This window comes from Herpailurus yagouaroundi, unplaced genomic scaffold (genome assembly GCF_014898765.1).
Source record: "Herpailurus yagouaroundi ecotype Mexico unplaced genomic scaffold, PumYag 139, whole genome shotgun sequence".
Lineage (NCBI taxonomy): Eukaryota > Metazoa > Chordata > Mammalia > Carnivora > Felidae > Herpailurus > Herpailurus yagouaroundi.
The window spans coordinates 58,035,971-58,052,279 of record NW_024412394.1 but is presented as its reverse complement, the minus strand read 5'-3'; positions in this window follow the sequence as shown (position 1 = coordinate 58,052,279).

Below are 16,309 nucleotides of genomic sequence, written 5' to 3'. Positions count from 1 at the left end.
AACAAAAGTTTGGAAGGCTGGTTCTGAGCTCCCCCAACCTTTATAGATAAGATATTTCATAAGGAGTCCATCTTGGCTGGGATCATGGACATGGAAAAGATAGGTTTCAATCGCAGCCAAAGCTAGCACCTTCTTTGGAAGCCGTATGTCAGCGAGGGACAGGGGAAAAAAGTCCTATACGCGTTTTCTCTGCCTCGGGGAAGAGAGTACAGTGATCCAAGCTGAAAAGAGTAAGATGAAGTTCATGTCTGCAACACACATGGGTTGCAGAGACAAACTTTCACCGTCTGGAAACAGGAAAGAGTTCAGTGTGCCTGTAAGATGGGAGGAGCCTTTATTTATATTTACTCAAAAAGGACTACCATTTCTAAGTATGGATATATTGGCTTTTTTTTTTTTCTCCCCGGACATTCCACTCTCCTGTCTTACTTGGCTTTTTACATTAGCATGTCCTTTTTCCTCTGTCCTTGGAGAATCCACTGATTTCCAGCAGATCCTGTAACAAATCCAGTCGGCACCATCAGTGTGGACTGAAACCCAGGCTTCGTACATGCCAAACTATGCCTTCAGCTGTTGACTTTCTTGATGCTTTCTATTTTTAAAATCCCACCGCTTGGGTAGTGCAGGGACCGCCTGGGAAACGTTGGCATTTTTGGCAGAGTTTTTAGGTATAGATGAAATCTCATCTTAGACCGGTCATTTTGGTCCGGCTGACCTGGATTCATAATTTCTTGCATCTTGCCTTCAGGAGCACATTTTTTGGTGAAAGTTCCAGTCAGTTTGCATCTTGAGTCTATGATGCTTGTAAGCTACCAAATTAATAGAAAAGCTGGAAATGCCATCCACTACCAGTTCCTTTCAAACTACCTTAGGCTGGGTCGCTTCAAACAGACAGAAACCCTAATAGAGCTATATTTCGTTACATTTAGGTCAGAGCTTTTTTGGTCACTAACTTATTTGAGAACATGATTCACACTATGGACTCTTTCCCTGCTGGCATATGTTGCAGGTATAAACAACACGTTGTGCATTAGCTTATCTATGAACCTCTGAAACCCATTTATAAACTTCCACTAATAACTCAGGTATTGTAGATATTGTTCTGCAAAATGTAAAATGAAAAGAACAATCCATATCCTGTATTCTGTGACTCAAAAACCATGCCAAAAGAGTGATTTATTATCTAAGAGTTTGGCTGCCTTAGCTTGAGGCAGGGTGGTAAAGACAGGCCAAAGGATTCCTGACCCTCTCTTGGTTTCAGTCCTTTATAGCAAATAAAATGTATATGGTATACTTACTGAATCTACAAATATTCTGACCAAATAACTAACTGTTTCTCTTGTTTTAAGAAAAAGATTCATGGCAATTTCTGCTTCCATTACTGTGGCTGGTATTTTATCTAATATTGGACACCATGGGTATTTGTGCCATAGAATATAAAATATCAGAAGAACAATCTGGGACGATGTATATAGCCATTTAGAATTTAGCATTTCCATTATTTCCATTTCAACAAGTATTTATTGAGCCCTATGTGACAGGCCTGGCTTGTTGCTGGAGGTATGACAAGACACCTATGATTTGGAATAAATTTTGCTATGTCTTAAAATAAGTGGAGCATTTTCTCTATAATTCTGTAATTTGCTAAGGAAAGTTGATTGTATGGAGCAAATAAGTATTTTGCATATTTCTTTACTTAAAAAGTGTTAGCAGGCGTGCCTGGGTGGCTCAGTCATCTGAGTGTCTGACTTTTGATTATGGCTGGGGTCATGATCCCAGGGTTGTGGGATCGAGCCCCATGTTGGGCTCTGTGTTGAGCATGGAGCCCACTTGGGATTTGCTTCCTCTCTCTCTTTCTCCCTCTGTCCCTGTCCCCTGCTCATGCTTTGTCTGTCTCTCTCTCTCTCTCTATATATAAAATAAAAAAGTGTCAGGGCACCTGGGTGGCTCAGTCGGTTAAGTGTCGGACTTCGGCTCAGGTCATGATCTCACAGTTTGTGAGTTTGAGCCCTGCTTCGGGCTCTGTGCTGACAGCTCAGAGCCTGGAGCCTGCTTCGGATTCTGTGTCTCCCTCTCCTCTGACCCTCCCCGACTTGCGCTCTGTCTCTGTCTCTCAAAAATAAATAAATGTAAAAAAAAAAAAAAAAAAAAAAAAAAGAAAAGGTTTTTTCAAAATAAAAAAGTGTCAGCAGCTGAGATCTGAATTAGAGGAAATGTGTTCTACATGAAAGTTTGGTGAGACTAGAAAAAGGATTTTAATTACAGAAATTATAACGACTGATGGTAGGAGCGGCGATTCCTCAGCACAGGGAACAGTTCAGAGAAGCCCCACATTAAGAAGTGAGAGAAGGGGCGCTTTTTACCAAGTCTGGACAATTACCTGACTGCTTGAATTGCAAGAGAAGCCTATAATCGCAGTAAGTTATAAGGTGAGAAGCTTTTTGAAAGACCCGAGGAAAGTCTAGTGAATCAATTATCCCTACAACCATAAAAGAGCCTCCTCCTTTGTAGACAAAGATGAGAACAGCAATAAAGGCACAGAAGGAGCCGGCACACCGGCTTCCAATAATGTGCCTGCCTGGCTTACGGAAAAGGCTGACTGTAGGTGATAAAGCTGTCAAGGTATAAAGGACACTTGCCAGGACTGCAGAGGGGACACACATGGTGCCAGGGCCTCTGGCCCACTTTACGTTAAGACAAAAAGGAAAGGAAAGGAAAGGAAAGAAAGAAAAAGAGAGATTTAAAAAATTGCAATATGCAACTGGTTGTTTTTCTGATATAGTAAAAGTATGGCTGGGAAGGTCCTTGTTATTTGTGTTGTCGTTAGGAAGAGTAGTTGTGTTTTCCCTGATGTCCTGTACCCCTTAGTGTATGGGGAAGCTACTTTTAGAAGTGGGGTGAAAAGAAAGTCATGAAGCACAAGTCAAAATCAGGGGTAAATGTAGATGTTAAGCCATATATTTATTATGTATTTCAACAGCTGCTTGCACATCAGGTTGGAACCCTGGGAAGTTTAAGAATAACCAATTATGTCAAAGCAAAGTACTTTCTCTTATATCAGCAGTTAAACATTGTTAAATGTTTAACTATAAACATAAATGACCTATAAATGACCATATTTAGCAGTTTGTTACAACAGGCTTGCCAATTTTGTGGGGGAAGAAATCCAGATTGGGAGATAGAGTGGACTTCTGTCGGCCATGGTTGACCACCTTCTATGTACCCTTTCTAAGTTTGGATGGTTTCCCATCCCGTGAGTATTATTCTCTCAAGACAGAATCCCTGTATTTCCAACTGTTCTCTTCAGCTGAGGAGCAGATATATGACTTAGACTTGTTATTCAAATGCACAGGACACTGAAGCTTGGACACAGATGTGAGCAACATGAGGTGTTGTCCGGGAGAGCGGATCCCTTGGCCAACACCACGGTGAAGGCATTTGGTTCTCTAGGGGCCTGGGCTGGCGCCCCTGGATCCTTAGTTACCATGTTTATCCTGCTGTGTGGTTTATGACTTGAGCCTCAAACTAGTCAGAGTGGATTCTGTTGTTTGCAGCCAAGAACACTAACCAATGTAAGAGGTTAAACAATTGCCTTGAAATTATCTGGTGAATTAGAGAAAGAGCCAAAATTAGGACTCCGCTGTCTCATTTCCAAGTTTCAGCTCCTAGATGGAGTTAATAAAACATGGAGATTACAAGTTTATGTCCCCACCCTTATCCCATAGCTGAGATGCAACCTTAGATCCTTTTCCATTCAGTGCTCTAGGCCAGGAATCATCAGACCAAATCTGGCCCCCTACTTGTTTTTGTAAATAAAGTTTTATTGGGACACAGCGATGCACATTTGTGTATGTATTATGTGTGATTGCTTTTGCACTATAACTGCAGACTTGAATAGTTGCCATAAAGACCATATGGCATGTAAAACCTAAAACAGCTACTATCTTGCCCTTTATGGAAAAGGTTTTCTGACCCTTGACTGGTAGAGAGTCACTACCAATCAGCAGGATCCGGCAGGTGAAATGAAACCTGTTTGGCATCCCTGGTCTAACACGTCCTGTTAGTCATCCATTACTGCTTTTGTTAGCGGTTTTAGCATTCAACATTCTGGTCTCTGACCAGAAGGCTGGCGGATAAGAGAACTGAACAGACATAAATAAGAGAATATATCCACACATATGCTAGAGGATGTGTACACTATTCATTCTCTTCCCGCTACATGACTTTTTATTAAAGTGGATAATTTAGAAATCTGTGCTTTTTCACTAGGTAGGTATTAGCTCTGTAGATGATTAGACCAATAGATTTCAATGGAAAAAAAGAGAGAGAGAAGAAAAAGAAGCCTGATCAGGATTGCTTTCTTTCTAAGCTGGCGTTTCGTAAATGTCTTCAATCAAACTGGACATTGGCCATCTTAAAACTGATTGATTCAAGTCCATGGGGGGACTTGGAGAAAGTCCATAGGTCATAGCTTCATGTACAGAAGATCAATGTTGTCTTGATGCAAATATCTTGCATTTGACACAGAGTAATGCACTCAAAAGAAATTTGGCTTCTCTAAACCTTAAAAGGGAGTTACTGAGTTGACCGTCTCCAGTTGATCATCCAGTTGCCCCAGCTGCTTAGAAGCACTGGCAGTTTCCTGAATCTGCCCATCTGTCTAATGCTAAGCTTTTGCACTCATCATTCTCCTAGTCCTTTGAGACTCAAGTCCAGTGCCGTCCCCTCCAGAAAGTTTTTCTTATCCCTGCCTTCTGAACTTCCCTCTGTCATGGGCTCTACATACCATGTTGTTTCCATTTACTTCTCTGCCTCCCACAGGTGACCGCGCAGGCACTGTGCCATTTATCTCTGTTCCCTGCACACAGCAGAGTGCTAAGCACACAGAAAGTGCTCCAAGTGTGTTTATTATAAGAGGTGACATCCTTTCCATGGTCCAGAGGCAGGGCCTTGTGAATGGAGCTACGCTTTCTTGTGGCCCCTTTTCCAATAAAAGAATTACAATGCAGTGGGTGGATTCTACAATGCAGAATCCAATTCATTTGATTCTGATCCAGTTTGTTTATGTACATTAAAATGAATGGAGAGAGAAAAAAAGGGAAGAAAACACATCGAAATGCAATTTCAGTGCGTGGGTTTCTGCATGATTTTTATTTTAGCTTTTCAGTGTTCTCTAAACTTTCTGTATGGGTATATATTTTTAGTTTTACAAGTAGAAAAATAGGCATTAATAATAGTTACAAAATAAAATAACTGGAGTGAGATATCAAATGGATTACTTACTATTTATTATAAAATGAAAACTTTTAAACAAGCATGTTAGCTAGGTTTAAATTTTAAAATAAAATATCAACAGACAGGAAACAAAAACAACCTCAGTTTAATCTGAGAAAGCTATATAATGATGTTGAAGTGTTAAGATAGTTAGAATAAATATGTGGTATTACAAGCTTTGGTTTGGCCCTGGGTTAAGTCAAGAGGGGTCCCATGTTCTGCCTGCTTTTTGCTTGTTTATCCCAATGAGCATAGATGAACAGTTTTTGAGAATTGTCCTTATTAACAGGTCAGCTGTGTCCTATAGAAGGATTGCAAATGCAAAGTTTCCTATGAGCAGAAGGGGAAAAAGTTGTCATACAGACTCAGGGAAAGCATCCGTTACTCAGGCAAAGGTTGTATGTTCCAGTGCTGGTAGACCCAGCTATCACCCGCAGGGCTTGGGAGTGGAAACAACCCAGTGCAATAGACAAGGAGTCGGCCAACCCGTGGTTAAAGTTACCTACAGATAGCCCTGCAACAAAATACTCAAATGCGAAGCCTTGCGGGCTGAGCATAAATGTAGCACAATGAGGAAAATCCCTAAGAGGGAAGGTACTGGCGATTCTGATCAAGATCTAGTGTAAGCTGTGTGAACCTGCAGAGGCAAGCTTACGGGCACCCACTAAGAGGGTTTGGGGGTGCTCGGCCACGGGGCCATGCTTATGTGCACAATGTGAATTCACTGATCAAACCCACACCAGAGCACTTGTACCACAGCCAAACTGTCAATGGTTTATGTTTACTCCAGGGTATCAGTGACAACTGTTTGTCACTCACAAGTTTATAACTGTCATATGGTGACTTTAGCATGTAAGTAGGCCTTGGGTCCCAAACACTTAAGATTCCAGGTCAAGATATTGGAAATTTTATTTGCTCTATTACATGTTAATTCACGAACAAGCACATCTGAAGGCACATCAAGAATTCTTCTAGGGGCACAGAAGTAGATGAAGGATGTGTAACATTTGGGGGAAAAGATATTGTTTTATTTTTCATTACACAAATTTTAAAAAAAGCTAAATGTTAAATGTGTTGGGAAAGCCATTGGTTCACTAATAATATCTCCTATATGAGAAATAATTCAGTTTATAATTCTATGATCAAATCAAATAATACCTTTTGTACCTGAGCACAACTACATCACAGAAGTCATGTGCTATTTGTAATAATGGTGATTGTCATGCTACCCTGGACCTTGGAGCATTTGTCGCTGTGTCATAGAAATGATGATGATGATGATGATGATGATGATGACGACGATGACGATGACGATGATGGAAGTTTTCTGTGTTATCGCTTGTGCTACTCGAGGCCACCACATTGCCCTGCTTGTTGGTTAGGGTTCCCAGGGCTTTTTACCTGCAAAGCGCTTATTCTTCATAGGATCTGGAGAAGTAACCCCCATCATCATTTTCCGTATGAGAAAACTAAGACTTGAGGAATCAAGTGACTTCCTCAGGTTTTAGACAATGCAGTGTTGAGTGGAGGTGGGATGGGGCAGGAAATGTGTTAGAATGGACCACAACTCTGATTTCTTCAGAGTATTGCCCTCTTCATTGCTCTCAGCCTCCTTCAAACCCCACCCTTCCCCTCCTTTCTTCCACAAGTTTTTTTCCCATGAATTCCCTGGTAATTGACTCGACCCTCTCCTTCCCAACATTTTACTCTGCTTGTGGGAGTGGAGTGAACGTTAGATAGCTGGGGACAGTAGCCACATTTTGCTGGACTTTGTGTACTTCATAATCCGTGGTCAGAGCATCTTGGGAAGAAGTTGGCCCCTCTTTCACTTCTCAACCCTGGACTTATGCTGGGTATCCAGTAAGGAGGTCCTTCAGCCATGCTATTTCTTCTTTGCTCAGGGCTTTTTGGCTCCATGAGGTTCAGATTGATAAGGTAGCTTTCAGGCAACTGTCCCCCATTGGCTATCATTGTGCTTATTCTTCCACAGACATCATTCATTCATTCATTCATTCATTCACTTCTTTTTTCCTCATTCAACAAATATTATGTGCCAAACACTGCCACAATGATATAATGGCCAACAAGAATAAGAGCTACTGTCCTTGTGGTGGAGACAAACAATGACCAAGAAAACAAGTGAACAGGATAATTTCACCTTATGACTCATAGTGAGGGAAGTAAATGAGAGACTTGGCAGAGAATATCCCAGGAGAATGGCTCTTTAAATGGAGTTGTCTGGAGATGCCTGGGTGGCTCAGTCGGTTAAGCATCTGACTTCGGCTCAGGTCATGACCTCATGGTTTGTGAGTTGGAGCCCCGCGTCCGGCTCTGTGCTGACAGGTCAGAGCCTGGAGTCTGCTTCGGATTCTGTGTCTCCCTTTCTCTCTGTCTGTCCCTCCTCCGCTTGTGCTCTCTCTCTCTCTCTCTCTCTCAAAAGTAAATAAGTAAACATTAAAAAAATCGTAAATTGGGGCGCCTGGGTGGCGCAGTCGGTTAAGCGTCCGACCTCAGCCAGGTCACGATCTCGCGGTCCGTGAGTTCGAGCCCCGTGTCAGGCTCTGGGCTGATGGCTCAGAGCCTGGAGCCTGTTTCCCATTCTGTGTCTCCCTCTCTCTCTGCCCCTCCCCCATTCATGCTTTGTCTCTCTCTATCCCAAAAATAAATAAACGTTGAAAAAAAAAATTAAAAAAAAATCGTAAATAAATAGAGGTGTCTGGAAGACCATTTAAAGGAATTGCCGTCTGCACTTGCACATGGCAGAAGGGAAGAACTCAGGCCTTCCAGGATCTGGAGAAAGAATATACCAGGCAGTGAAAATAGGAAAATGCTCAGAGGTGGGCAAGAGTTTGACTTATCTGAGAAGTTGGAAAGGGGCCAACGTAGCTGAAGCACAGAGAGCGAGGGAGTGTGGTAAGCACAGGGTCGGGTCAGACCTTGTTGGGCTTCGTTGGCAGCAGTGATTCTCGGCTGGTACACAATGGCACAGTCGTACTGGCCGTTGCCAGTGAGCATCCATTTGACTCGTCTATGTCTTGTGTTAGATATTTAAACTCCCATCCTGGTCGTGGGCCATGGCAAGGATGATTGTACTATAAAAACAAGTGTTTCACGATTTCCTGTGAATCCTCCTAGGCTATCAACATTAGGTGAGCTATCAAGGACTGAGGAGCTCTGCCCCCAGAGAGGCGACCATTTCACCCCTGAGGACATGAGCTGGAGGGGAACACAGGTTGCCCCTGCTCCTGTTCCGACCTTCCTGTTTATCCACAATTATTCTGAGACACTTGCATTTCCTTTGGCAGCCCACACAGCACTTAACCTTCACCATGCAAATTAGTATTAATCTATCAAGGATTCTAGGCCAGCTTGTTTTTGTCCCCATTAACCTCTGGCTAGCCCTACACTACTCCAATAAAAAGAACTCCATTTCCTAATCAATGGTCACTTCCCGATGGAAATCATAATTATGGTTATGCAGCATTCGGTTAGCATACACAGCTTTTATGAGTATGATGGATGGAAGTGAGGCATGGGACCGAGTGGGTCTCATGCCCAGTTGCTTTGCTCATCTTTTCTGCAGGTTACGTAGGGTGGCCATATACTTTATTTTCCAAATAGGGGCACTTTTGAGAATGAAGGGGGGCTCTGTGAACAATTATACTATGGAAACAGACATAAACTGGGGTGGGTGGTCACCCTAGGTTTCCAGTATTTGGGTATCACACACTGTTATCATATTTTCTAGTTTTTTCGTCAGATAACATGAGAGACATTCAATCCGTCCTGTCCTTTCTGTTACAATCAAGTACATTAAGTCCATCCATTCTGTGGGTCTAAAGAGAACATCATAAAATGACCTTCCCAATGTACCTTTTGCTGGCGTTGTATGCCAAGTTTAAGAATTAAATGGGTAAGCCAAAGATTGTGACCGCAGTACTGGCCTTAGGCGGTTAGGAAACTGGCAGAGAGTTCTTTTTTTTTTTTTTTTTTTAATGTTTATTTATTTTTGACAGAGAGAGACAGAGCATGAGCGGGGGAGGGGCAGAGAGCGAGGGAGACACAGAAGCAGAAGCAGGCTCCAGGCTCTGAGCTGTCAGCGCAGAGCCCGACGCGGGGCTCTAACTCAACAGACTGTGAGATCATGACCTGAGCTGAAGTCGGACGCTTAACCGACTGAGCCACCCAGGCGCCCCTGGCAGAGAGTTCTTAAAGCTGTTTGCTTCCCTCACTCCATGTTCACCCCCCTGCCTGAGTGAGGAAAGTACCTCTGAAAGGGGAGAGGTTGACGTGGTGGCATGGAGATAATTTGCCTGATGATCTCTAGTCAAACCACCTGCTAGTCATGATGAAGGTGGAAAAGGAGTTATTCTCAAGACAGCAAATAGTTTGCCGTAGTGAAAACCTGCTGTATGTGTTAATAAGAAATGGAAAGAGAAAGGGATGAACAGGGTGAACCCAACTGATTACTCTTGGCATTACGGGAAAGAAAAATATTTGACCCTGAATAGCTTTAGTTGACAAGAATAACTTTTTATTATTCTTTAATTTATTAGAAAATCTTTAAGGTTAAGCGTCCGACTTCAGCCAGGTCACGATCTCGCGGTCCGTGAGTTCGAGCCCCGCGTCAGGCTCTGGGCTGATGGCTCAGAGCCTGGAGCCTGTTTCCGATTCTGTGTCTCCCTCTCTCTCTGCCCCTCCCCCGTTCATGCTCTGTCTCTCTCTGTCCCAAAAATAAATAAACGCTGAAAAAAAAAATTAAAAAAAAATCTTTAAAAAGAGTGGTGGCCGAATGTTTGTTTGCTTATTTGCTTAAGGAGCACAAAACTACTGTTGGATAAATTTAACATTGTATCCTGTCCTCCCTCCTCAACCCATAGTGAAGCCAAAGTCTATCAGTCAAGTTAAAGTGTTCTTCAGATATGGAAGCCCAGTGAATCTGTCAAGAAGAGAGTCTTTCAATTGGGATGGTATTCTCAAAGATGCAAATTATTCCTAAATGGGATCTCATTGTTCACTTTTTCCAAGGGCTCCTTTTCTTCTTTCATATGAGAGCTGAGGGCTGCTGTGAAGAGAATATTTAGTTCCATGATTTAGACTAACAAAGTATCTTATACCACAATTCCCCACTAGGGTTTTAGGAAGCCATGTCAACATGCTGAGATGTTGTTGACATTTACAGGGAAGCTCACCTAATCCTCCAATGACCCATCTCCTCCTCTCCCCTCTGCCCACTGTTGTTTCCTACCCTTTGCCGTTGTTATTTTTCATGCATGCAAAAAAATGAGCCTTATCCTGTATTGGGACAGCTGTCCCCTCAAGCCTCTGTCTGTGTCCTCAGTTCAGTGCAGCTCACCCTGGAAGCAAATATTTGTAAGGAGCAACTAAGATACAACCATATAACTAATAGGTAAAACAGGGATGCGTTGTGGTTCGATTCTGTGGAAAAATAAGTTACCTGGTGTATTTCCCATGGATGCACATTTAAGGAAACTTGATCGTAGAAGTGTTTGCCATCTAGACCAGTGTCCAAAAAATGCAATATAAGCCATATAAGTAATGTAAAATTCTCTGGTAGTCACATAAAAAAAAAAAAAAAACAAAACAAGTGAGGGGCGCCTGGGTGGCGCAGTCGGTTAAGCGTCCGACTTCAGCCAGGTCACGATCTCGCGGTCCGTGAGTTCGAGCCCCGCGTCAGGCTCTGGGCTGATGGCTCAGAGCCTGGAGCCTGTTTCCGATTCTGTGTCTTCCTCTCTCTCTGCCCCTACCCCGTTCATGCTCTGTCTCTCTCTGTCCCAAAAATAAACAAACATTGAAAAAAAAAAATTAAAAAAAAAAAAACAAAAAAAACCACAAGTGAAATTAAGTCTAATAATTCATTATATTTAACCCAATAGGAACAAGATAGTATCTCAACATGTAATCAATATCGGGGCGCCCGGGTGGCACAGTCGGTTAAGCGTCCGATTTCAGCCAGGTCACGATCTCGCGGTCCGTGAGTTCGAGCCCCGCGTCGGGCTCTGGGCTGGTGGCTCGGAGCCTGGAGCCTGTTTCCGATTCTGTGTCTCCCCCTCTCTCTGCCCCTCCCCCATTCAGGCTCTATCAATCAAAGTCAAAAAAATTAAAAAAAAAAAAAAAAGTTGAAAAAAAACCATGTAATCAATATCAAAAGTATTAAGGAGATATTTTACATTTTTTTTTTTTTCCTGCTAAGCCTTTGAAATCTGGAGCATGTTTCAATCCAGACTAGCCACATTTCACATGCTCGGTAGCCGCATGTGGCTAATGGCTACTCTATTGGATAGGACAGTACAGCTATAGACTATTGCTACTCAAAACGTGGTATGTGGACAGGTGCCACTCTGTGTGAGCTGTTGGTACACATCCACAATGGGCTACATTCAGAAACTGAAAAGAAGTATTTAAAAATTTTGATAGCGGGGCGCCTGGGTGGCGCAGTCGGTTAAGCGTCCGACTTCAGCCAGGTCACGATCTCGCGGTCCGTGAGTTCGAGCCCCGCGTCGGGCTCTGGGCTGATGGCTCAGAGCCTGGAGCCTGTTTACGATTCTGTGTCTCCCTCTCTCTCTGCCCCTCCCCCGTTCATGCTCTGTCTCTCTCTGTCCCAGAAATAAATAAACGTTGAAAAAAAAAAATTAAAAAAAAAAAATTTTGATAGCAATCTGACATTGCCATGATGTCCAAGCATATAATCATTTTTAAAGTAATTGGTTTTTATTGCATTTTTCAGAATATTAGGCTGCAATTGATTGGGGGTTGGAGTGGGGGACCAATCTGAATCTTCCCCACGGAGAGCTTGAGAGGCTCTGTTCTAGACCTTCTGCCTTCCTTGCCCTACACTTCTTGGCCAGCTTAACCCAGCAATCTGTAGAAATGCATCCTTCAAAGGTCACTAGTATGGTTCACTGTGGAACTCCGGCTGCATCGAGTTCTTACTCTCCTCAATGCTTCATGATACTTAACTACTCATCACCTCTTTTTTTCTTATAACTTTCTCTCTCTAATATTGTTGGTACTCTTAACTGATTTCTTCAGCATCCTCTTACCTTTTAAATCCGAGCTCACCAAGGAATAGCATAGTTGGAAGTGAGCTAATTTAAGAAGAGTAATTTGTCCAGGAAGCATAGTATAGTAAGAGCGGAAGGCTAAGAGGTGGGTCACCAGGGAGAGGAAGAGTGCATGTCTTAGAATTCTCCAGAGAAAAAGAACCAATGGGATATATATCTATGTATAGATATATCTCTGTCTGTCTATCTATCTATCTGAGAGAGAGAAATTACAAGGAATTGGCTCCTGTGATTGTGAAGGCTGAGAAATCCCAAGATAAGCAGTATACAAGTTGGATATTCAGGAGAGCCAATGTGTAGTTCCAGTCTGAGTCTGAAGGCCCAAGAGCTAGAAGAACCAATGGTTTAAGTTCTAATTCAAAAAACCTGCAAGGTCGAGACCCAAGAAGAGTCAATGTTAGTTTGACTTTCTAGCCTGAAAAGGCCAGATAAGACGAATTTCCATGCTCACAGCAGTTAGGCAGGAGGAGTTTCCATTTATTGTTGGGGAGGTCAAATGTTTTGTTCCTTTCAAGCCTTCAACTGATTGGATGAGGCCCACCCACATTGGAGAGAGTGTCTGCTTTACTCAGTCTACTGATTCAAATGTTAATCTCATTGAAAAACACCCTCACGGGGGCGCCTGGGTGGCGCAGTCGGTTAAGCGTCCGACTTCAGCCAGGTCACGATCTCACGGCCATGAGTTCGAGCCCCGCGTCGGGCTCTGGGCTGATGGCTCGGAGCCTGGAGCCTGTTTCCGATTCTGTGTCTCCCTCTCTCTCTGCCCCTCCCCCGTTCATGCTCTGTCTCTCTCTGTCCCAAAAATAAATAAACGTTGAAAAAAAAAAAAGAAAAGAAAAACACCCTCACAGACACACCCAGAATAATGTTTGGCCAAAATCTGGCCACCCTGTGGTCCAGTCAGGTTGACACAGAAATTAACCACCAGCATGCATGGAATTCAGATGAGGGGTGATAGGGCCTGCATAAAGCCAGCAGTCAAGTGGTGGAGAGGGAGGAGAGGACCAGCCTGAGAGACTGTTAGGAGGGGGATGATGGCTGAATGTGATTCCCAGGCCTTGGCTCGTGGGATTCCAGGAAGGTCCAAATCCACCTGGATGTTTCCACAGCACTTAAAAGTTAAAGTCAAAGTATCTGAAAGTTAAAGTCAAAGTTTCTTTCACCTCTCTGTCTCTTCCCCTCACCCTCAGCTCCTTCTCCTGATCCCATTCTGTGAAAGTATCACCATCCTTCCAGTCATGTGGGTTCTGAACCTGGAGTCACCTTTGCTTCCCTTTTCCTTTTATGTCACATCTCTTGTGGAGTCCTAGAAAGTCTATTTCCATAGACTCTCTCTCTTCCAGCCTCTCATTTCTATCCATATTCCTTAAAAACCAGCTGGAGTGAATTCATTATTTCTAGCCAGGCTCTTGCAATGTTCTCTTAATGTGTTTTCATATTACCAGCCTCTTCGTGCTCCAAACCACCTCGTGTCCCTGCCGAGTAATCTTGAGAAACAGCTTCAAGCCTGTCTTCCCTCCCCCAAGTCCCCCATGTCCACTCATTGCCTACTGATGATGTCTAGTCTCTCTCCCTGGGAATTCAAGGCCCTCCATGACCTGGCTCCTTCATCTTCAACCCCATGTTACTGAGCTCTCTGCGTGTGAGACACTGTGATAGATCCTGAAGGTCAGCCCTAATGGCACATGAGGGTTGTGGAGGGAGCAAGTTTCACTGGGAGCACATGGTCACCTGCTCAGGGTTCTCATTAAGCTGAGCCCTAAAGAATTTTTAGGAATTAGCTAAGAAGAGGAAACCATACATACATAAGAAGGCCTAGACACTAGAAAAAACGTGGTTCATTTAAGGGCCTAGAATAAAAGCCCATGGCTGAATCCACAGAGGGCAAGGACAAGCTTAAAGTAATGCCACAGAGGGGCATAAGATAACTATCTGGAGAACGTGGGCCTTAATCCCAAGGGCAGTGGGAACCCATGGAAGGATTTCGAGCAGGAATGTGAAATGATCAAATCTGTCTTTTAAAAAGTTCATTAACGGAAGAATCTCAGTGGTGGAGATAGTGTGTTTTCACTGTAAAATTCTTAGAACTTTTAGGTGTCTTTGAAAGTTTTCACAATAAAATTTTGAGGAACAGAGGGAAAAAAAGTTCAGTCTAACTGCTGTAGATTTTAACTACTGGTCACCTCTTTCTTCCCCCTAAAACTGCCTCTAACATTTTAACCCTGTGTTACATTTTATCTCCATGTAAGCTGGGAATTCCAAAACTTGTTTCTCAAAGAAGCTGTTTCATAGAATATCTCTCCTGCATGCCCTGTGTTCTTTGGAACATAATTTGGGAAATGCTGGCCTAAATAATTTCCTGTGCCGGGGATGCATCCTTGCCCTGTTGAAATCCAACCATCTCACTCAGATCCTGCTCACCCTGCCAGTTCTGCCACGACCGTCTGGACCTCTCCCTGATCCCACTGTCAGGTCTAAAGTCAGCATTCCTCATCCCTGAAGCCAAGGCTCTCTTCGTATCTTAAAAACACTTTTTTTAACGTTTATTTATTTTTGAGAGAGACAGAGACAGAATGCGAGTGGGTTAGGGGCAGAGACAGAGGGAGACACAGAATCAAAAGCAGGCTCCAGGATCCGAGCTGTCAGCACAGAGCCCAACGAGGGCTCGAACTCACGAGCTATGAGATCATGACCTGAGCCGAAGTCGGACACTCAACCGACTGAGCCACCCAGGCGCCCGATCTCTTTGGATCTTAAAAGGCTACAGGTCTAGGCTATCAGAAATCTCCTTTTTTTTCCGAAATCTTACAGCACATCATTGATCTATTTCTTGGGCACTCATCGGTTGACTTTGTAGTAGAGCAGAATATGTATATGTCTAATTCCCCTTTGAGGGCTGGGGCTGAGGGTTGTTAGTTTCTGAGTCTCTCTTACACTCCCAGTGTCTTGTCCAGAAAAGGAGCTCGATTGTTATTTTGTGAATTCTTCCCCCTTGAGAAGCCACCCTCCCACTCTTCTAGGCCACAGGTAGACACAGTGCTTCTGTATCCTCAGCAGAACTGCATCCCTCCCAATGCTGTCTGGGTGCCTGTCAGCACCTCTGCCTTCAGGGGCTCTGGAGGGGGAGTGCTCTCTCTCTCTGGCTTAGATCCCTGGGATCCTTAAAGGCCTGGCAGGCTCCTGTCACCCACCTCATATTTTTATCCCCCTCATCAAGGCTCTAGAATGCTTTCCAGAGATCCCCAAGGACATCTGGAACACACAGACCAAGACAGGCACGCGGAGGGCACGTTCCCCTCTCCACTTAGTGTTTTCTGAGTCCCTCCCCGTCACTGCACTAGGGAAGAGGTCTGTTTCCTGTTGTGCCTTTGGGTGTTTCTCAGCCTGTGCTTAAGAACAGGCTTCCTTTGGTCCAAAGGGTATCACAGCTGCATTTCCCCTTTTGTGATAGCGTGTGCGGTGAAGGCAAGTGGGGAGTAATGGCTTTTGTCAAGGAGTCCGTCTTCCCCCACGTCCGTGTCGGCTCCCCTTGCTGGCGCTTGTTCTTCTCACTCCTTGTGGGAAAGACTGTCAAAGGATGTCAGGATAAATTCCCTGCTCCTACTTGCGCCTTTTCTTTCTTTCTCTCTCTCTCTCGCCCCCTCCTCTCTTTTGATTCTGTCTTGATGTCATCTCTTCAAAGTATACTACCTGTAAAATATTGATTCACAGCAGGCTGCATCTGCCAGGATCAGATTTCTCTTCTGCTGGCAGCGGTAATAAACTACCACAGACACCGCAGCCCTGGTGCCAGCTTCATCGCGGCTTCACACACATCCGCCTGTCTTTTGCCTGACTCTACATAATGAAACAGCGTCCAGAGACATTCCAGAAGCAGAGGAACCAAGTAACAACCAGTGGGGGGACGTAAAAGAACGGGGGGGGGGGGGGGTGGTGGGGAACCTGCAAAT